This window comes from Rhinichthys klamathensis, unplaced genomic scaffold (assembly GCF_029890125.1).
Source record: "Rhinichthys klamathensis goyatoka isolate OS25496 unplaced genomic scaffold, OSU_Roscu_1.1 h1tg000350l_1, whole genome shotgun sequence".
Lineage (NCBI taxonomy): Eukaryota > Metazoa > Chordata > Actinopteri > Cypriniformes > Leuciscidae > Rhinichthys > Rhinichthys klamathensis.
In genome coordinates this window covers 1796411-1821500 of record NW_026606862.1, presented here as the reverse complement: position 1 = coordinate 1821500, position 25090 = coordinate 1796411, and positions in this window count along the sequence as shown.

Genomic DNA, 25090 nt, shown 5'->3' with positions numbered 1-25090 from the left:
CCCTGGGACTCTACCCCTGGGACTCTACCCCTGGGACTCTACCCCTGGGACTCTACCCCTGGGACTCTACCCCTGGGACTCTACCCCTGGGACTCTACCCCTGGGACTCTACCCCTGGGACTCTACCCCTGGGACTCTACCCCTGGGACTCTACCCCTGGGACTCTACCCCTGGGACTCTACCCCTGGGACTCTACCCCTGGGACTCTACCCCTGGGACTCTACCCCTGGGACTCTACCCCTGGGACTCTACCCCTGGGACTCTACCCCTGGGACTCTACCCCTGGGACTCTACCCCTGGGACTCTACCCCTGGGACTCTACCCCTGGGACTCTACCCCTGGGACTCTACCCCTGGGACTCTACCCCTGGGACTCTACCCCTGGGACTCTACCCCTGGGACTCTACCCCTGGGACTCTACCCCTGGGACTCTACCCCTGGGACTCTACCCCTGGGACTCTACCCCTGGGACTCTACCCCTGGGACTCTACCCCTGGGACTCTACCCCTGGGACAAAATCTTTTTTTTTTTTTAAACATACAATTAAAATTACAATATATATTTATTTTTCTCAAAAATTGTTTAACACTTTTACAATAAAAAAATACATTAAAAGTCAAACAACAGCATAAATACAAAACATTAACATCTATACAAAAGGGTTTAAAAAAAACATGACGTTACAAGTAAACTTAAACCGGAACATAAAACTGTAAAAAGTGAAACCACAAAAAAATTGAAAGTAATAGAGGCAAAGGAGGATGAGTGGCAGTTTGACGATTTGGAGCTGGAGAGAGGTATGACCAAGGCAGGTGCTGACAGAGGGAACCACCACAGAGATGATAACGGAGAGAACAGTGAGGGAGAACATGGCAGGAGGCACCAACAGGGTCACCAGGATGTAGGGCCTCGGCCGTGTCAATAAAAGGATAGGCAGACCTTTGGTAAATGGGCTAGGCAGAACCCGGGGGACAACCAACTCAGATAGGGCCATTAGAGATGGGGACCTAGGCAGAGCCGAAGACCCAAGGCAAGACCACTGCACTGCAAGGCAGAACCATAGGGGTGGAGGGACAAGGAATAGCCGTAGGATTGGAGGTCTGTGATGCAACCAGGGCGATAACTGACCAAGGTAGAGTCAGAGGGACGAGGGAGACCGATAGAGCTTGAGGGATAACTGCCCATGGTGGAACTGATAGGTCGATAGAGTGAAAGTTAAGTCCAGGCCTTGGCACAAAGACAGAGGATCAACACCTAGGCGGCGCTGGTAATTTGGAAGCCAAAGGCGGACACAAAATGCAAAGGGTGGCCAATGAAGGATGAGCCAAAGGGCTGAAAGGAGCTAGCGGACACAGGCCCCATTAACTAGATGACATGGGTAGAGGCGGGAGGAGCAGCATCAATGGCAGGACAGCAGACTGGACTATATAAACAGCTGGAGGGACCAGCCAACACAGGATAATGGGAAAACAAAAGAAAATAACCTGACATATACTTAAGTAATTTTGAATTACAAATAGGGTATTACAAATTACACAAAGTGGCATATGGGCACAAGTAAAATCATAAAAGGGTAGAAACAAAAAGGTTAACAAGGGCTTTAAAGAAAACGGAACATGGAAACAGACAAATATGGACCATAACCCAAGTACAAAAAGACTTTAAAATAAAATCAAAGTATAACAAAATACAAGACAAGTAAGTTTACAACTTCCATACAAAGCTTTACATTATAACGAGGGTCAAACAATGCATTGAAAGGCAGACATGAAATGGCATGAAAAGGTATATAATAATAAAAAAAACAATGGGTTAAAAAAAAATTAAGCAAAAATAAAACCCTAAATATACCATAAATGCAAAGACAGACAAAAAGGGTCATAAAATAGAAAGGGTTAATAAAAAAAGGACAAAGACGAACTTGATCTTAAATGGAACAAGAGGCGAAATAAAATATAAATCGAATTAGTACAATATAAATAAAACACTTAAGAAAAAAAAACTTGTCTTTGTGAGTGGGAGGAACTCCTATATATTGTAGCTTAAGGGACTTTGATATGCACTTGAAGTTGATGTAGACTGTTGGGGTGCAGGGTTGAATCAACCAAACCACCGAAGATCCACATAAGACCCACCCAAGTCAAACACAAGTCCCACCCACCCAAGTCCAAAGGTTGAACACTTAAAAAGAAAGTTCTCCACATTTCCAGAAGTTCATGAAAATGAACGAAGTACCCAGTGAACCCGATAGCCATCCCATCAGGGGGGAGAAAAAAAAAAAATCAAACAGGCTGAATGAAATAGCAGCATCAGGCACAAATACAAATGGGCACAAGAGCATAGAGAAGAATCAAAGCAGAAAAGGGCATAGTAAGACAGACACTAATGCTAACATACAGAAGACAGTCAGAATAAAAACAAGTACATAAATATACAAAATACACAAACAGTAAAGACAAAACATTTTATGCAGTACCTTTCAATACAAAATACAACCATTTTATAAAAATAGGAATGGGCATAAAATGGTTAATGGGACTGGGCCATAAAACAGCATAATGGCTAATAAGGCCAGGAGCATAAATGAAAGATGCATGGAACACATTAAATAAAAAAATAAAAAAAATAAAAAAATATATATATAGGCTTAGAAAAAAAAAAAGCAAAGACAAGAGCAGTCATAAATGCAAAGGTTAGAGATGGGAATAGAATAAATACAAAGATGGGAAAATGCACAAATACAAAAGGGCCATTGAGACTACGATAAGGACATAAGTGCAGAGAAAAAAATAGAGCATTAAGGCATAAAGGGCATTTAAAATTAAATTAAACACCACAAGGAATAAATGTAAACTGTAAAAACCATCACTACAACGGGGCACAAAAAAAAGGGACTTTTTACACAAAAGAGCCCCAATACAAAAAAAAGGTATAAAAGACAGTATCAAAAAACTAACTTACAGAACAAAAAGAAATTAAAATAATAATAAATGAACATAGGCCATAATTTGACAATCATAAACTTAAACAAATGGTGCATTTAAGAGGACACAAGGACATAAATCAATATTAATGATGAAAAGGAGCACAAAGACTAAAATAAAGTGGCATAAAGCCACTTTTAAATTTTGAGAAGCACTATACAAATAAAATTGACTAAAACAAATAGGACAAAGGCATAAATACAAGTAGTTTAAATGGGAAAGGGAACAGAGGTATGGAATTATTACAAGATTAAATAAATGCAAAGAATGGCAAACTTACAAATTACAATCCACGATCACATATAGTACAATCCACGATCACATATAGTACACATCGACATCAACAAGAACAAACTTCAAGACTGATTTTTTTTTTTTATTTAAACAGATTAACATTGACATTCAATATATGCATCAATATATAAACACTACGACAGAGAAATGAACATGGATACGAACAATCAACAAATTCAACCGAACAATATGCCTTGGTCTGTTGACCACCAATCTGTTCATGAAGCACCAGCTCCCTCTAGTGGCATACCTCTATTAATGCCACAAAATAATGTGTCTATCCATATGTCAAATCACACGGTGAACAATCCAAACCCTCAAATTGCCATTCAAGCACCTCCCACAGACATTTCTCAGTTGGCCCAAGCAATTCAAAACAGTATAGCCATAAACAGAATCCCAGCGCCAATGCCCACAGTGTTCTGCAGAGATCCAATTAACCACATTGAATGGAAGGCTTCATTCTCTTCACTTGTGGACTGCAAAGCCATCTCACCTGCTGATAAACTTCACTTGCTCAAAAGGTATGTCACAGGCCCAGCACAAAAATGTCTAGAGGGCACATTCTATCGCAGCAATGAAGACCAACGTTATGGATAGGGTTGGGTATCGGTTGGGTTTTATCCGATACCAGTACCTACTCGGTATTTTTTAAACGGTTCCGGTGCCTAAACGGTTCTTGAAACGGTACTTAACCCTCTGGGGTCGGCGGTCTCGCCGGCGATACCAGCTCACTTTTTTCCTTATCAGTGCAAAAGAGACTCAAATTACTCTGTTAATTTTGATCTTACATATAAGTGTTGTACATCATTCGATCCTGTTAAGTTTGTATTTTTTTTGTGGAACCTCATAATAAAAACAAAGTGTTGTGCTTTTCGCCTAATAAAGAAAAATAAACATGATGCGCGTTCTGCGTTCTCTCTGTCAGTGAAGTCCATTCTGAAACGCGTCCGAAAAATCATCTGTAACTCTGCAAATACTCAGTCAAACAGGTATACAGGCACACAGGCATGAAGCCTGAATTATCTTCTTTTAAATGAAGTAATTTATATTTAAAAAAAATTCTCATTTTATGTAATCTGTACGAAAAGAGAGAGATGATAGTCGTTCTCGTCTCAGCTCATTAAAGTTAATTTGACCACGCCCACGGAGCGCGCGCTCTATTCAAACACAAATGCTCTGAGGCGATCCACACCCACATCAGCTGGATAACCCACCGAAAGAGACTCAGATTTACGACGCTGTGAGGAATAATAGTACTTTATCTTAATAATAATCCTGGAAAAAATTACCTCAGAAGTAGGCTACAGGTAGTTTCATTTGGAGGAGCAACGGATCCAGCCGAGGAAATAGGTTAATTCTTTATTTTCAAGTGCTTTGTGCTAATCGCGATATGGAATAGTGTCTGTAAACAAAAAGACTGTTTGAATCGCGTTTTTGTGTGTGAATGAATGAACAGCTTTTACCTAACTATATTCCAATACTGAGATGAGTAAAAATCGACTGAAGTATGTTGAAATAAAATATTTTTGTATAAGCAACGTATTAAACTGCAAATTAACATTTATATGTCCTAATCATAAAAACGATGTTACATATGAAAGACAAGATGTCGTTTTTACTGTAAAATACTGCCACATCAAATAAGCTTGTTTGCTCAATTGTTGGCTATATTCAAACTAATTAATCCGCAACTGTGAAATATGTATGATAAAATGTATACTTTAGTATATACAAAGAAAGATTACATTTGAAATATAGTTAAAATTTTAATTGTTGTTGTAATTGTAACCTTTTTATTAAAATAGCAAAAATATATGTAGGCTACATATAAATAAATCTTAGGTAAATCTTAAAAGCTCAATATAAGCCTCTTTAAATTATTTGTATTGTGTTTTATTAGTGACACATTTGGGATACATTCCCAAACTTTCTGTAAAAACAGTATGATAATTAACTGCACAATTACTAGAAATTTGTACATTTAATATTATACAATTTGCAAGCACAATTTGAAAAATAAATAAATAATTGGAACTGTGAACCAATTTTGTATTATATAGGCATATATATATCTATAGGCATATATATATCTATATATATATATATATATGTATATATATATATATATATATATATATATTGTCATTGCATTCTTGTGGCTCAGTGACACCTGAATGAAAGGCTCATTAGTATGCAGCCCCATTATGCGCTCATTATGCGGGCCCATTGACTTCTCAGGTGTGAATCACAGCAGGTCACACCCCTGCGCATATTGCCTTTCCAAACAAAAAGTGTCATTTTTAAATTTAAACCAATCTATTGTTTTATGTGAATGATAAGGCAGGATGATTTTCAGATCATTTTGAAGAAAAAACTCTAGGCGACAACATCCATTAGTAAAAAGTCTTGTGGACACATATTTAGTATGTGTTTTGTGGCCTTATTTCAGAAACTTTAAGTTTTAGTTTTTTCAATAACCACGCATAAACAATATTCTCTCTAAAAAAAACAAAAATGTACATACATGTTGATAACACATTATGGTAGCCCTGTGTGTGCTAAATAGAGTGTAATTACACCTTTGCCAGTAATATGTTTATAAGCAACTGAAAAAAGCACAAATGTCAGAGTATGTCAAAACATCTCAAGGACCCCAAAAACACCTTGGACCCCAGAGGGTTAAGAAAACGAAACCGCACACACTTTATCAAAAAATAATACCCTTTTATTTACAAGGCCAAACTGGACACAATATTAACTTAAATCTTTAAACAATATAAATACAAATAATAATAAAACCAATATAAAATAAAAATTCACATTTACATAATATCAAATAAAACAATATTGTATCAAACAATGTAATAATACTGGAGATTAATAGAGATTACTAGCAGGCAGAGCGGCCAACTCTCACGCATTGACCGTGAGACTCACGCAATTGACCCTTTTCACACGCTCTCACGCACGCCAAACATCCATTTTCTCACGCAGAGAAAAATCGCGGACAAAGAGGACACTGACAGACAAGGTTACTTTTGATATGGAACAAATCCACAGCTGTTAGATTCTGTCAATATTTTTACGAGATTCACACAATAAATAACGTTTTGGCTCTTTGAAATGTGACAGATCGCTGTAGCGCGTCAGTTCAAACGGCACGTGATACAGCAGCCTACAAATACAAATCCACTGCTTCTTAGCTACGCAGCGTTGAGTGAACCTATGAAAGAGAACATCTCTGGTTACTGGTGTAACCTACGTTCTCTCAATAGGGAACGAGACGCTGCCAAGCTCCTTGCGCTGCCGACCAGCTTCCTTTTTCGGCAAAGAAATCTGAGGAGCAGATGGCGCGCGCCAACATAATATGACGACGTAAGTGCATCGAGGCGGCTCCCGCGCCATCAGCCAATGAATTGGCTTGATTCTATATGGATTCAGACTATCGGCACACCCAGAGGGCGTTCTGACGCGTAATTTTACACGTGAAATGCAGCCAAACCTTGCGAGCAAGAGCGCGCATGCGAGACAGAAGAGACTGTGCATGTGTGTGTGCGTGTGTGTGCCTAATTAAGTCAGGCACCGAAATTGTCGTTCTTATTCGGTCTGGTTACTACCGTTTACGTGGGAACCGGTTCCCTATTGGCACCGAGTTTCGGTACCCAACCCTAGTTATGGACAGCCTTTTGTTGTCCAAAGAGCTTTCAGAGACAAACTGTCAAAATGGCCTAAAATAAGCTCAAAGGACGCAGAAGGATTAAGGACATTTTCAGACTTTCTAAATGCATGTCTCCAAGCCACACCATATGTAAGAGGCCTAGAGATACTAAATGACTGTGGAAAATCAAAAGCTGCTGCAGAAAGTTCCTGACTGCACTTATGGACGGCAAGGATTTTCCCTCCTTTAAGGACTTCGCACAACTTGTGGCAGTCGAGGCAGAGATCGCATGCAACCCGGTTACTTCTTCATATGCTCTTCACTCATGCAGCTCATCCTACGAGAAAAGGACCACAAAGGACTTTAAACCAAACAGATCCACACAAGTTTTCACAACGCAAACCACGGTAAAAAACAACAAGGCAAGGAAAAGCAACACAAATTTAAAGGTAACCTGCATGTTTTGCAAAGATGAAAAACACCAGTTGTCAAAGTGCCCTAACTTTTCAGATCAGCCCTTAGAAGAGAAGCGCACATATGTTAAGGACAACAAACTGTGCTATGGATGCTTAAAGGTGGGCCATAACGCCAAAGATTGTTACAATCGACACACTTGTGACATTTGCAAAGGAAGGCATCCCACTTGTCTACACAATGGCAATCACAAGTCATATGAAAGGTCTCAAAGCTCTGACAACACCGCTCCAAGTACTCCAAATGATACCACGGCACTCACAGCTCTCAACGTTACTAAGGTGGGTCACTCAACTAGCACATCCATGATCGTTCCTGTATGGGTGTCTACGGTTCAGAGCCCGTCTAAAGAGGAATTAGTTTACGCACTATTAGACACACAAAGTGACAGCACATTTGTCTGAAGTAGTAAGCAACCAGCGGACGCTCATCCTGTAAAGTTAAAGCTAACTACCATGATGTGTGTTCACTCTATTGTTAAGAGTCACAGAGTATCTGGACTGGGTGTGAGAGCTTATGACTCAGACATTCTCATTGACCTACCCCCCTCATATACCAAATACTTTATTCCAGTTAACTATGACAACATACCCACTAGTGACACATCAAAACAATGGCCCCACCTGACAGAAATTGCTGATAAGATACCACCTCTTTTGAGTTGTGATGTTGGACTCCTTATTGGATTTTACTGTCCCAGGACTTTAGCGCCAAGACAAGTTCTACCAGGAATAGGTGAGGAGCCATATGCTATCCGCACAGACCTAGGGTGGAGTATCGTTGGAGGCTCTACACCAGCGCTCAATGAAACTCAGCCAAGTTTGTGTCATAGAATCACAATAAAGGAATTACCCCCTGTAACTCCCATGGACGTGATTAATGTGCTAGAGTCAGATTTTAAGGACACAAAGGCAAGCGACAAAACAGTCTCACAATAGGATCTCAACTTTTTGGACAAGCTCAAGGAGGGAATAAGGAAAAACGAACAAGGACACTGTGAGATGCCTCTGCCATTCAGACAAAGGCCACACTTACCCAACAACAGAAAGCTTGCTGAAATCAGACTCGAACACTTAAAGCGAAAGTTCAAAAAAGATGAAAAGTACAAAAGAGACTACATAACTTGCATGAAAGACATTATTGAAAGGGGTGATGTCAAAGAAGTACACAATGAAGGAAAACAAGGTGAACAGTGGTACATTCCCCATCACGGGATTTATCACCCCAAAAAGCCCACTAAACTTCGTGTTGTGTTTGATTGTTCAGCCAAGCACAATGGTACAAGTCTAAACGATCATCTTCTCCCAGGGCCAGACCTGATTAACAATCTAACAGGCATCCTCCTACGGTTCAGACAACATCCAGTTTCACGTCCAGCGGTGCGACAGATTACCTGAGTTTTCTGTGGTGGAAAAACGGCAACACAGAGACACAGCCACGGGTATACAGATTGAAGGTACATCTTTTCGGTGCAACATCACCAGGGTGTGCAAATTACGGACTAAAGTATTTAGCTAAAGAACATTATCACACACACCCTGTAGGATCTGAGTTCATGGAAAAGGACTTTTATGTTGACGACGGAGTCACAAGCACAGACACAGTTGAAAAGGCAATACAGCTTGCACAAGAGGCCACAGAGATATGCAAGCAAGGAGGGCTCCGTCTACACAAATTTATCTCAAATAACCCTGCTGTCCTTCAAAGCATCCCGCCGTCTGAATGTACAGTAAAGACAAAAACAAAGGACTTAACGTTCAAAGACATGCCACAAGAAAGGGCCTTAGGCATCCAATGGAACCTTGAAAGGGACGGTTTCAGATTTGACAACACTTTAAAAGACCAACCGGGAACACGTCGAGGCATCTTATCTGCTGTTGCATCCATCTACGACCCCCTTGGCTTCCTGGCGCCATATGTGCTTCACGGAAAAAGGATCCTGCAGGAAATGTGTCATCAAGGTATCAACTGGGACGATTCCCTGCCAGATGCACTGAGGCCAAGTTGGGAGAGCTGGCAACGTGACTTTGCCAACTTAGACAAGGTAAACATAACTCGCTGTTACTTTCCTGCTAGTTTTGGAGAGCTTAAAGAAATAGAGTTGCACCACTTTTCGGATGCGAGCACGAGTGGTTATGGACAATGCACCCATTTAAGAGCCAAAAACGTTAAAGAGGAGATTCACTGCTCATTGGTAATAGCTAAAGCCCGTGTTACTCCTACCAAGCTGACTACAATCCCCAGACTCGAGCTAACTGCAGCTGTAGTTTCAGTCTCGGTTAGTAACATGTTGAGAGATGAACTCTGCTACGCTCAAGTCAAAGAGTATTTCTGGACTGATTCAAAGGTAGTTTTGGGCTACGTAAACAATGAGGCACGTCGTTTCCATACTTTTGTAGCGAATAGAGTACAAAAGATTCGCCAAAGTACAAACCCTCAGCAATGGTTTTACGTACCATCAGAAGAAAACCCAGCTGATAGTGCATCTAGGGGTAAATCGGTCACTGAGCTTCTCTCATCCAACTGGTTCACAGGACCCTCCTTTCTCTGGGAGAGGGACCTGCCCACAACACAAAGTGTAGAGCTGGAACCGTCTCTTGGAGATCCAGAAGTCAGAAAAACACAGACAATGTTAACCAAAGTTACAGAGACATTCAGCCTTGTAGAACGTTTGTCCAAGTTCTCGTCATGGTCCAAAGCAGTCAAAGCTGTAGCACGTCTCATAAGAAGGGCCAAGAAAGTCAAATCAGATGCGGCTACAGTGAAGGAACAAGAAAGTGCAGTACATGTCATCATTCAGGATGTACAAAAACAAACATATGGAAAAGAGATAAAAATATTAAACAAAGGCAACCAGCTCCCACATCAAAATAAACTGTTCCACTTAGACATTTTCAGGGACACAGACGGTCTCATCAAGGTCAGAGGGAGACTTTCATCTATCAAAGACTCTTTCAAACACCCTATTGTGATTCCAAAGGAACATCATGTGACCAAACTCATAATAGCTCACTGTCACGACAAAGTAAAACCCCAAGGAAAAGGCACTCACCAAAAAGAAATCTAAGAGTAGGTGGTGTTGGACGTTGATGAACTGTCACCCAGAGGTGAATGGAGACTTGCCAGAGTCCTGGAGACTGTTAGCGGCAAGGACGGACTCGTGAGAAGAGTGAAAAATCTCCTTTGGAGATAAGAGACTGAATAACAAAGGTCAACGCAGTAATAAGCTCTCTAGTGTAGAGCGTCCTGTGCAAAAGCTAATTCTGACATTAGAATGTTCATAAGCTAATTAAGAGAAATGGTTATTTCATGTTGAAAATTCTTCGTTGTTGTTATCCTGATATAACAAACTCTCATAATTTGGTAGGAGTGTAAATAACCATAAGTATATTTTGTTACAGAGAAGGTTATTGTCTTTTATTTTGAAATTTTTGTACTGAGATGGTTGACTTCCGGTCTTAAGCTGCGCGCTTTTGTTTTCTTTTTGGAAACGCGCGCGCCCTGGCTAGCGCAGTGTATAGCATAGCTTGTCATCTCAAATACGGCAATAACTTCGACGCGGAGCCGTGTTTAAACGTCAAATTTATACTTGCAGCCCCTCTGAAGAGGCAAAAGGTATGCAATTAGTTGAGATATGAGCATTTTGTCTGTTAAAATGTTCATTTTTCCACAAATGTAAGACAGCATGTGAATGTAAACAATGTTAGCTGATCAGTTACATGTTTTGTATACATTTCAGCTCTTACGTTGGTAATATGGTGAATGGACTAAGGATTATAAAGGATTAAACATCATAAAACCACCAGTAAAAGTCTCATCCTTGTTCGGGGGCATGCTAATACTCCATTTAAGAGCATGTGGAGGTCCTGAGAAACACTTATAACAGACAATCAATTTATCCTTTGTAATTTGCCATTTAAATGCTTATGTTGGCAAAATAGGCAAGTTAACAAATTGACATTAAGCGGTCAGTGAACATATCATTCTTTGAGTTCTTTAGGGTGCACATTGATGAATGGATCTCACCTGAACTTCACCGGTCACTACATTTGGGGCGACCCTATGTATCTGAAATCTGACACACTCAGATGCCTTTATATCCCTAAACAGCTCCTGCAAAAACACAAATCAGACAGATCACACACATGCAGTGCCCATTCCAATCAAGGTTGTGTGAGGATCTCACTGGAACAAAATCATCAAATTAAGTAAATTCATTAAAGCAACATAGGGCATATTTGGAAAAATGGTGTTTAAATTTCACAGGACATGTTGTAAATGGATCGTTGGACATAAAAGCACCACATGACCGATCCGATCTCAGTGATAGGGTTCACATCAGACCCATTTACATCTCAGATCTACAGAGGAAACAGAACAGTTAACATGATACATTAAATTAAAGAAATAATAACAATAATTCCAAAAATCTGTGTGAAAGCGGATAAAGTGAAATATACAAAAACTCTTAAAGACCGGTAAAACAGTGGCATAGGCCGGCTGCTAAAAGAGACTGTAAAATACACTCACCTAAAAGATTATTAGGAACACCTGTTCAATTTCTCATTAAAGCAATTACCTAAATCAACCAATCACATGGCAGTTGCTTCAATGCATTTAGGGGTGTGGTCCTGATCAAGACAATCTCCTGAACTCCAAACTGAATGTCAGAATGGGAAAGAAAGGTGATTTAAGCCATTTTGAGCGTGGCATGGTTGTTGGTGCCAGACGGGCCGGTCTGAGTATTTCACAATCTGCTCAGTTACTGGGATTTTCACGCACAACCATTTCTAGGGTTTACAAAGAATGGTGTGAAAAGGGAAAAACATCCAGTATGCGGCAGTCCTGGGGGCGAAAATGCCTTGTTGATGCTAGAGGTCAGAGGAGAATGGACCGACTGATTCAAGCTGATAGAAGAGCAACTTTGACTGAAATAACCACTCGTTACAACCGAGGTATGCAGGAAAGCATTTGTGAAGTCACAACACGCACAACCTAGAGGCGGATGGGCTACAACAGCAGAAGACCCCACCGGGTACCACTCATCTCCACTACAAATAGGAAAAAGAGCTCACCGTTGAAGTTGAAGACAGTTGAAGACTGGAAAAATGTTGCCTGGTCTGATGAGTCTCGATTTCTGTTGAGACATGGAGATAGTAGAGTCAAAATTTGGCGTAAACAGAATGAGAACATGGATCCACCATGCCTTGTTACCACTGTGCAGGCTGGTGGTGGTGGTGGTGGTGGTGTAATGGTGTGAGGGATGTTTTCTTGGCACACTTTAGGCCCCTTAGTGCCAATTGGGCATCGTTTAAATGCCACAGCCTACCTGAGCATTGTTTCTGACCATGTCCATCCCTTTATGGCCACCATGTACCCATCCTCTGATGGCTACTACCAGCAGGATAATGCACCATGTCACAAAGCTTGAATCATTTCAAATTGGTTTCTTGAACATGACAATGAGTTCACTGTACTAAAATGGCCCCCACAGTCACCAGATCTCAACCCAATAGAGCATCTTTGGGATGTGGTGGAATGGGAGCTTCGTGCCCTGGATGTGCATCCCACAAATCTCCATCAACTGCAAGATGCTATCCTATCAATATGGACCAACATTTCTAAAGAATGCTTTCAGCACCTTGTTGAATCAATGCCACGTAGAATTAAGGCAGTTCTGAAGGCGAAAGGGGGTCAAACACAGTATCAGTATGGTGTTCCTAATAATCCTTTAGGTGAGTGTACACATTACACATCAAATCTCAATCTGCATAATCTAGTTGTAATGTTTATAAGAGCAGAACACAAAAGGACTTTAATATAAATAGGATAAAAGAAAGAATCACAAAACAAGCATTACATTAGCAACACGTTATTATGCTTCTGTTGATCATAGTAATGTGGTTATGACATTACTATGATCAACGGAAGCATAATGACAAACACAGATTTCTCTTCTAGACTTTTCCTTTGATAGGATTCAAAGGACTTGCAAAACATTTACTAACTTTGTTTTTACCGATTTCGGTTTGCACCATTCCCAGGACAGCATTAGCCAGGATGCCTAACAGAGTTTGATTAACCACACACACATGCCCTTAAAACACTGCATTAAGTCTATATTACAATACCACACATTTTGATTCAACACTGTATCAAACTAGGGTACAATGTACGAACCCTAAACTATCTTTATGTATTTTAATTAAAACATTTAAAATATTAAACTGAAATTACATTTATGACAGTCAATAAAAGATGTGCTCATAAATGCCGGTTACAAAATGGTGGCTGTATAAAAGCGCCTGACGATGGAGGGATACTGCAGTCACATGGTGACTCTTTACATGATTCGGTTCCGGCTGAAGTAGAGCCCGTGCAGCAGGGCAGATGGGTGACTGTCAGAGATCACCGCTCTAGTCGCGGATCAAAGAACCACTCTTCCGTTCCGATTCCCATAACAAATCGATTTGCCCCACTCAGTGAAACACCCACTGAGAATTCTGTTGATTGTGCCCTGGTAATTGGTGATTCGATCACACGGAACGTGAAAATAGAGACACCAGCCACCATAGTCACATGTTTGTCGGGAGCCAGAGCGCCTGACATCAAAGCAAATTTAAAAGTGCTGGCTAATGCTAATCGTAAATTCTCTAAGATCATTATTCATGTCGGCACTAATGATGTTCGACTCCGCCAGTCGGAGATCACCAAAATTAATATTAAAGAGGTGTGTGAACTCGCAAGTACGATGTCAGGCACTGTAATTTGCTCTGGCCCCCTTCCTGTACGCAGGAGTGATGAGATAGTTAGCCGATTGGCCTCACTGAATGGTTGGCTGTCGAAGTGGTGTCCGCTGAATAATATAGAATTCATAGACAATTGGAAAAGTTTTTGGGGCAAGCCTGATCTGTTGAAAAGAGATGGTATCCATCCCTCCTGGGCTGGTGCTGCTCTTCTCTCTAGTAATTTGGCTCATAGTCTTAGAGATAAAACATGACAATCTGGGGCTCAGGTCAGGAAGCAGACAGACTGGCTAAACCGACCGTCTGCTAGCGGCCTCACGTCACCAAGGTCAGATAAATCCCATCACATAGAGCCTCTTTCACCTAGATATCATCATATGTGACCTGATCCAGCAAAATGAGTCACAGTGACCCAAATTAAAAAATTGAGATTTTGGTATTAATGGAAAGAGGAGACCATAAGCTTTCAATTGATATCCTAGTCAAAGTCATACCTTGAATGGTTGTAAAGATATACACATTTGAATTATGGTCGTCTGCCCTCTTTTTCCAATTGAAAACCTGAGAAAATCGCTTTTAAAGTTTTTTGCCCGTTTTTTGTTGATATCTTTCAAAATCCATTACATTTAAAGGGATAAACTATATTTTACAGCTTAATTTGACCAAAGACATTAATATATAAATGCTATTAAACCAGGCTGAAGCTCAAATTATTTTAAAAGTTTTTATTTTAATAAATAATTTAACAGTAGGCCTACCTTTTACAAAAATGTACTAAAATCAGAAAGATTGAACAGAGGTGCTACATTTTTGCTTGAGGGAGAGGGTGTGTGTGTCTGTGTGTGTGTGTGTGTGTGTGTGTGTGTGTGTAAGAGAAAGTGAGAGGCAGAGAGACAAGGAAACAGAGATCAAATAATGCTAGTCTATGCAATCATATCTTAGTGTAGGCTAGTTGACAATAACAGCGTAACAAATTCATAACGGAGATACCAACAGACAAATATTGGGTTAATCAAACACATTGTAATGGATTCTGCTTGCAGATAAATAGCTACACTCATTCACATTTGTCAATCACGTTATGTCAATCACGCTTGCACACTACGACACTTTCATCCGTTATATAAATACAATCGTAAGTTTTTCGCATCCGTAGCAAGCAGTTTGAATGGTGTTTTGACAATTCGGAGCCACCGAATCAATACGAAAAAACGCATACGAAAAAAACGCGGACTCAGTGTGCAATGGCCAGGGGGCTTGATGACGCTTTGGCAACTTTGCTCACTTTTGACAGCGACATTTCTCAAATTAATAATATTTAATGTTTCTGAGGAGATATGCTAGCTTGTTTATTACACAGAGCGTTTGCTGCGAGTCTGACAGGAGGGTGGCTGGACCAATCGCGTGCCGGTCAGTCGAAACGGCTTCCCATTGACAAATGATCAGCATTTGTGTACATTTCTAAGCTTTTTGATTGGTTCTATTCAACGTGTAACACCATTTAAAGAGCAGAGATAGTGACGTTTCAGGGGATACCCGGGAAATCCTGAGGTGACGAGAGGAGTTGAGAAAAGCAATGTTCATTTCCAGCGAATTTAGTAAAACTTTGTACACTTTAATAGTAATTTAAATACCTTTACTCAATTATCTGGACTACGAAACTTTGGGAGATTATTTTTGAATGTCTGTTCTTTGAAATTAGCACAAAAAAAAAATCTATTATTTCATTGTTTTTCCACATAATCGGCCCATATCTTAAAATAGAACGTTGCGACTTCCGACTCATTTCGCCAGATCGGGTCACATATAGAGACTGTGTCTGTTCCCCGAATTTGGAAATCCAAAAAACGTCAGGTTAAAAATTTAATTGATGTTCAACAAATAAAAAACAGATATAATACAGATGAGCAAATGATAAAGCTTGGGTTGCTGAATAGTCGATCCCTTACTTTATAATCTGAAATCATATCATTAACTATGAGAGATTTTGATCTTGATATGCTGTGTTTGACAGAAACCTGACTAAAACCAAACGACTACATTATTTTAAATGAGTCAACCCCACAAGATTACAGTTATAAAACTGAACCTCATCTGAAAGGCAAAGGGGGAGGTGTTGCTGTAATTTATAGTAATATTTTCAAAACCACTAAGAAATGTAGCTTTAAATATACTTCTTTTGAAGTATTGGTGCTTAATGTAAAAATATATAGTGTAAACGATAAATCACATTTGAGAATTATGCTGGCTACTGTATACAGGCCACCAGGGCACCATAAAGATTTTATCAAAGAATTTGCGGACTTTCTATCAGATTTAGTATTGGCTGCAGATAAAGTACTAATTGTTGGTGATTTTAATATACATGTAGATAATGAAAAAGATGCTTTGGGATTGGCATTTAAAGACATTTTAAGGCCAGAAAAATGGAGCACTACTGGAAGAATACTAAGCTAGAGGTATTTCGGATTTCGTGGAAAGAGAGCTCGATTGCTTACAGAGAGGCTTTAAAAGCTGCTAGATCTGCTTATTTTTCAAACCTATTAGAAGAAAATAAACAATCCTAGGTATTTATTTGAAACAGTGGCTAAACTAACGAAAAAGAAAGCTTCAAGCTCAGAAATGTCAAAGCAACACAGCAGTGATGACTTTATGAACTTCTTCACTTATAAGATTGATAATATCAGGGACAAAATTATAACTATGCAACCGTTTACCACAGTATCGCATCAGGAAGTGCATTGTAGTCTCCCTGAGGAAAAATTTGATTTATTTGTTGCTATAGGAGAGGAAGAATTCTGCAAACTCGTTAATTCATCTAAATCGACAACTTGTATGTTAGATCCTATACCGACTAAGCTACTGAAAGAGATGTTTCCAGAGGTCATATATCCTCTTCTTAATATCATTAATTCATCTTTGTCTCTAGGATACGTACCAAAAACCTTTAAACTGGCTATGATAAAACCGCTTGTTAAAAAACCACAACTTGATCCTACAGAATTAGTCAATTACAGGCCGATCTCGAATCTGCCTTTTCTGTCAAAGATATTAGAAAAAGCAGTATCTTCACAACTATGTTCCTTTCTAGAAAGAAATGATATCTGCGAGGATTTTCAGTCCGGATTTAGACCGTACCATAGCACTGAGACCGCTCTCATTAGAGTCACAAATAATTTGCTCTTATCATCTGATCGTGGTTGTATCTCTCTATTAGTGTTACTCGATCTTAGTGCTGCATTTGACACCATTGACCACAACATTCTTTTAAATAGACTAGAAAACTATGTTGGCATTAGTGGAATTGCATTAGCATGGTTTAAATCATACTTAACTGACCGTTATCAGTTTGTAGCAGTAAATGAAGAGATGTCTTATCGATCACAAGTTCAGTATGGCGTACCACAAGGCTCAGTACTAGGACCGTTGCTGTTCACTCTGTACATGCTACCATTAGGAGATATCATTAGGAAACATGGAGTTAGCTTTCACTGTTATGCCGATGATACTCAGCTGTATATTTCTTCAAAACCCAACGAAACTTACCAATTCACAAAATTAACGGAATGCATAGCTGATATAAAAAATTGGATGACTAGTAATTTCCTACTACTAAATTCTGAAAAGACAGAGATTCTAATTATTGGACAAAAAACTTCCACACGTAATAACCCAGAATACTGTCTAACACTTAATGGCTGCTCTGTCAAGTCTTCGTCGTCGGTTAGGAACCTGGGTGTGCTATTTGATACCAACCTTTCTTTTGAAAGCCACGTGTCTAGTATCTGTAAAACTGCATTTTTCCATCTTAAAAATATATCTAAAATACGCCATATGCTCTCATTGGGAAATGCGGAACAATTAGTCCATGCGTTCATGACCTCAAGGCTAGATTATTGTAATGCTCTACTGGGTGGTTGCCCTGCACGCTTAATAAACAAACTACAGCTAGTTCAAAACGCCGCAGCTCAAGTTCTTACCAGAACCAGGAAATATGACCATATTAGCCCGGTTCTGTCAACACTGCATTGGCTCCCTATTAAACATCGTATACATTTTAAAATAGTTGATTACCTACAAAGCACTAAATGGTTTAGCTCCGCAATACTTGAGCGAGCTCTTAACGCATTATAGTCCTTCACGTCTATTGCGATCTCAAAATTCCGGCCAGTTGATAATACCTAGAATATCTAAATCGACTGCAGGCGGTAGATCCTTTTCCTATTTAGCACCAAAACTTTGGAACAGTCTTCCTACCATTGTCCGGGAAGCAGACACACTCTGTCAGTTCAAAGCTAGACTAAAAACACATGTCTTTGACCTAGCATACACATAACACACTATAGACTTCTATAAATCAATGTTAGGCTGCATAGATTAGGTCAGCCGGAACTGGGAACACTTCCCTTAAATCTTGATGTACTCGCTGGCATCTACGCTAATATTAGTGTCTTTGTTTATCCCGAGGTTTTCCCGCAGCCTGCCGGATCCAGGCCGTGTCCAGATCTGACGAGGGAGCTTTGCCTGGACCCGATGACAATGCAGTGCTGAAGTGTCAACTATCCTCTCCCTATGGAGGATCCCTTTCCCACTCTACAGATAAAGCGTTGGGAATTCCGGCTCGCGTACCCCGAAGTGATAAAATAAAACAAAATTCTGTATCAAAATTTATAGGCAAGAAAAGTAGTTTGTTTAGGCTGGGTTGTATGAATTACAAACCTGCGCACATATTTTAAAAAGCACATAACTATAGAATTCTGAATGAGCATGTGAACGCCGTCAGTGTTAATCACAGGTTCGCGTTTAAAGTCTGATCATTTCGACGGAGGTGAATCAATCAAAGTTAACTTTAGCTGGAAGTAACATTATTCAAGAACCGCTATAACGCCAAAACAATCTGTTACCTTAAATTATATGTTTATCTCTGTAAAGCTGCTTTGAAACAATCCATTGTTAAAAGCGCTATATAAAGGAAGATGACTTGACTTGAGAGCACGACGGTCCACAGAAAAGAAAAGAAATGACAGTGTTTTGCAGTGCCCTTGTTCAGTGTTTGTGATGACTAGTTAAATACTCCCTGATAGTGTCACACCCGTGTTTCACTTCAGCTCCAAGCCGGTTCAGAATGGGACCAGCCTTTGCCCAAGTCCCAAGCAGTGGTTTCATATTTTCTGAAGAACTGATACCTCTTCAAACACCTTGAAATCAGCCTGGGTTAGGATGAACTACAGTACCTGTGACACCAACATCAGAGAGGGAGGACGGGACGATCTGCTGATTCACAGTAAAGGCCACAGACAGACAGCAGGAGAATATTTTCATTCCAACTATACAGCAATAGTGTACAGCAGAACCAAGTTGCGTTTCCCAGCTCAAATGATTTGATTTTGATTTGATTTGATTTACTTTATTAATCCCCCAGGGGGAAATTTATGTGTCACAACAGCATAGAAACACAATGAATAAATAAACAACAACAACAAACAACATACACAACAGCAACAAGTCTTGTTCTCAAGTATCAATTTTTCAAAGCACCATGATTATATACGACCAGAATAAATACATAAATATATATAAATACATAAATATATATATATATATATATATATATATATATATATATATATATATCTCACATAACACGGATTATAAAATCTAATTGCGGTTGGGAAAAAAGACTTTCTAAAACGCTCTTTGTAGCAGCGTGGATGAATTAATCTTGAGCTGCAGGTACTCACAAAAGCTCACAATATTTCATTAAGAAGATGACAGTCATGATTAATCATAAGAGAAAGTTTCCCAATCATTCTATCCTGCACTATCTCCTCTAAAGCGGGTAATACACTCCCCACGACAGAGCCTGCCTTCTTTATGAGTTTATTTAACTTATTCTTCTCCTTTTCCATCAGTCCCCCTCCCCAACATGTGATAGAATACAAAATCACAGATGAGACCACAGAGTCATAGAATGTCTTAAGTAGTACCTGACGTACCCCAAAGGATCTCAGACGTCTTAACAAATGAATACGACTCTGACCTTTCTTATAAACATGCATTGTATTATCAGACCAGTTGAGCTTGTTGTTCAGATATACACCCAAATACTTGTAAGTTGTTACAATCTCAACTTCTGACTCTCTTAAATTTACTGGTACCGCTTTCTGAGGAAGTCTACTAAAAATGTGCAAAGTACGTGCAAAGTACGTGCAAAGTACGTACAAGCATACATAAGAAAAACAGAAATAGGAGTAGTGCAAGCTGGACAAACAGGTATACACAACATACACTATAAATAGACCAAATAACTAATCAACATATAAGACCAACTAAACTAAATGTATACTGAAATATATACATACCTTTAAATGTGAGTTAAGTGTTCTAATAGCCTGTGGGAAGAAGTTCGCTTGTCCTCTGAAGAGCTCCAGGACAGAAAGGCACTCACCGTCACCATGGAAACAAACTGGTTGGCTGCATTTCCCAACAACCTGTTACACGTAAACTTGCTGCACATTTACAATTTCTCTATAATGTGAAATAAAACGGCACACATTGCTGCTGACTATCCATGCCACTTCATTTCTGTTTTACGAGACTGTATAAGATGTGAATATACACTGGAAGGCTCATGCAGCGCTAATGAACAAAATCATTCAGTCCCAAACAATTACCAGAACAAATGCTACAGATCTGTGCAAAAAGAGCTCATTTAAAAAAAATTAGCATTTAGAAATGCAGTAAGAAACACAAAAGCCATTTCTATAGGGGTGATGATCATGCAGATCCGGCCCAATAAAACGCTGTTGGACGTTTGCTGCCCTGTATCTGAGAGTATTATCTGTGCCAGAGTATTTCTAGATCAGCAATATGCATTATAGAATAAGCTATTCTATAATGACAGGCTAATATATACCTACTGACTTCTTACAAACACTACTGATAAATAGACATTTCAGCATTGTAGCCTGTTTCACTAGATCTTTACATTCACTTTGCAAAATAATTCAGTAATGTAACTTCTGTTTTAAAAAAAACCTTTGTAGATGTAAATGGTACACTCCAAGACAATACGGTTTTAACATTGGTTTTTAGACTCTTTGCTGACATCGATCAGTCACATCAGCAATAAGACAAACAAGAGAAATGTACATAAATAGGCCTTTATGATAGCAAATTGGTACTAGACCCTTCGCAGCATAAGGAACAAACACTCCGGAGAGGGACAGGGGGGAGAGGATTTTTCACGAGTGAACTGGGCTAAGCTAAGTGATATCAAAGTTTCGCCGCAAGACAGAGCGATTGAGTGCACGCACTGAGACGAGAGAGGTATGCATCAACTCGTCTTAATTAAGGGAATAACATAGTTTAATATGAAAATAACGGTGGAGCATCCCTTTAAACAGCAAAGTTACACCAGATCAATACACACCTATGATCCAATGCTTTTGTTGCACAGTGTCCAAAAAAGGCGGTTAGACAACAAATAATGAGCAATCGAATTATAATGTGTATAATAAACACACACACACACACACACACACCTTTTGGTTGCTGTGAGAGTGAATGAACAAACAATGTCTTTGTCTTACAGGGATTGCGGGAACGTTGGAGGTAGAGAACAGACGAGGGAACTAGGAGACAGGATCTTGGAGAAAGCTCAGAGAATAAATAACTCAGGTAAGTAGAACAGTGAGTAATCCACAGTCTTAGACCAGACAAAGTGTGTGACTGAGGTGTGCTTAAATACTGTGGTGATGAGTGTGCTGATCAGGTGCAGGTGAGGATGATTGCTGAATAAGTCCAGGTGATGAGCAGGAGGAATTCTGGGAATTGTAGTTTGAGTGATATATAAACTTGTAACCTTGCCTTGCCTTGCCTTGATATGGCTGGACCATGGCTGCGTTCTAAACCGCATACTCACTTAATTTCAATAAACTTAACGAGTGCTAAAAGTGTAGGTACTTTATAGCCTGATCACATTAAGTATAAATGCGATCTGGACATCTGCCATGTTGACGTTATCCCAAGCGCAACAACTTAAAAGATATGAGCGACAGCCGACAGGTTTAATTCATCTATCTGTAAATATCTTGATATTGATGAAACTTGCTCATTTTGTGGTCTTGTTGAAGAATCAAGTGCTCATTTATTTTGTGATTGTAGTATAACCAATACATTTAGGGTTTATTTAAGTTCTTATATTTTTAACCTTCCTAATCTGACCCACTTAAAGATATAATTTTTTATTACAAAAACCCCAAATCGTCATCTCTTGAATAGGTCGTTAATTTCTTTATTTTATATGCAACAAAATTTCATCGACAATCAAAAGTGGCTTAAATCTCTTTTATGTTTTCCTCTTTTTTCTTGTCAAATTTAACTTTCATTTCATCCCTCAGGCATATATATTACAAAAAAAATAATTTTTTTTATGTATTATGATGAATTATTCAAATATATTTAACCTTGTCATTGTGTTTTTTCCCCCTGTGTATATAATCTTATATTATGATGTACACCAACCCATGATATTTGTTTTCCTTTTTTTTTGTCATTTTGAGTGTTCACTGTTAAAAGGTCACTCCACCCATTTCAACATTAATCTTTATTTAAAGTGGGTTATATATGTAGTCAAAATGTAAAATAAATTTTGAATTTGGTCCCCTCTTGACCGAGAAAAGACAGAAAATAACTTTAGGGCGCATTTGTATGTAAGACAACAACTCCCACAATGCACCACATTGCACAGCTCCGCAAGCCACTCCCACTAATCCAGAACAGCGCAAACATCAGAGAAATCACTTTTCCGTCTACAAGGCTAGCTGCCAAAAGAGTTTGAAATTCATTTCACACAAAATGTCTAGTTAGTTGGCAGTGGCGAGCAGGACGAGGGCGAGGGACGTGAGAGGACGACGCGAGTGATAATGAATGACACCTGTGAGACGCAGCGGTCTCATATCTCTCACAGAGGAGCGGAAGCACAAAAGGAACAGGCCTGATTTTATGTTTTGTTTCTGTTGTGTGTGGCCAGCTGGCTTATACTTTTGTTTTGTATTTGTTTATTTTACTATTAAAATGTTTAAATGTTCGCCGGTTCCCGCCTCCTTCTTTCCACAACAATGAACCCCGTTACATTGGCAAACTCATTAGCGAATTACTCCTCGTTTGTATTTCTTTCTATATGGTGAATTATTGCACGACACCTGGATGTTCAGTCAGAACATATGCGGTGCGACCAGCGCTTGACATTAACTTTTTTGCTCACTAGCCAATGTGGCTAGTGGTTTTCCAAAATGACTAGCCACGCAGCATTTTTACTAGCCACAGTTTTGTTGTTGTACGTTTTATATGATTAAAATTGACAATGGGGCTGAAAACGTGCTAAAATGAACTAATATTATCATTAGCTCTGATAAGGTTGTTAAGCTCCTTTTTTGATAACATGTTGTCTAAGATACACACATAAAATAGCTTCTTATTGTATATAATAAAAGTGCTGCATTGTTTGTTTGTTTTTTGTTTTACAGCAGTAAATACTGCAATACAGAGTAGAACAATTATCTGCATTAGAAACAACGAGCAAAGAATAAATAATAATTTTAAAGAAAAAATCCACAATTAAGGCACCAGGATTACAACTTTATATAGGCTATATAGGACTATATAGGACTTTGGATTGTTTGTTTTGCATCAGCTTTTCCTCAGAGCTCTGACTTAATAATTATCATCATGAAGCTCTGAGTAACTGGAGATATGTCCACCTGAAACAAGTATAGGCCTACAGGTCTTTATTTTCCAGATTATTCCCACAAGCGCATCTCCTGCTTTCTTTCATGGCATGATTAATTTTATTAAAACATAGAATTAACTCTGGAAAGATAGTTGTGATATGACGTGACATAAGGGCAGCCCTGCTAGTAGTTAGGCCTACACCGTGGCCCTTAATCATGAAGATGATTTTTGCTTTAATACCGGCCATGCACACTCACGAACTGACTGAACGCTGTGTTGATGTGTGTGTGTATGCGACCAGTCGCGTGTGATGATCGTTCGTTTGGCGCGCGCACCCTCTCGCAGCGGCACTGCAGGAGAGCGTGAGACACGCCGGTGGTCTGGATTCTCCTGCTATTAAAAAAAGATCGCTATATCATCACATTAAGTTGATAATTAAGGGCAGACTAAAACAGCCCAGTTCGTCGCACAGTCCGCGAGTTTAATCTCCGCGTGTCTTCTTGTTTGCAGTGTTGTCGTTCAAGAGGATTCACGAATGGACCAATGAGCAAACACTAAACTATGTGCAGGTGGTACTCATGGGAGTGGTAGTGGCATAGTGTCAAATTGCAATTCGTTTGTTATGTCAGATGTCCTTTGACAAGACTACAAATCTTCAACACGCCAAAGTGGCTAGTGAGAGTGACTGTGTTACCCGCCACGGGTGAAATGCACCCGCATTTGGCGGGTTGGCGGGTGTTAATGTCAAGCCCTGGGTGCGACACTAGGATGGTTCACATCACAACACAAACGTCCGTGTGCTCGTCTGATTCAGAGATTTCGTCCAGGAGAAATTGCCATCGTTGAAATGCTCTGCAGCAGACGGACTCTATCTGTGTCCGTAGCGCACAGCGAGAGCACAGGCACCAGCAGTCCGCCCAGCTCGAGCCAGTCCGGGCTCCTCGTCCGCTTCCAGTCCGCCCAGCTCCAGCCAGTCCGGGCTCCTCGACCGCTCCAGTCCGCCCAGCTCGAGCCAGTCCGGGCTCCTCGTCCGCTTCCAGTCCGCCCAGCTCCAGCCAGTCCGGGCTCCTCGACCGCTCCAGTCCGCCCAGCTCGAGCCAGTCCGGGCTCCTCGTCCGCTCCAGTCCGCCCAGCTCGAGCCAGTCCGGGCTCCTCGTCCGCTCCAGTCCGCCCAGCTCGAGCCAGTCCGGGCTCCTC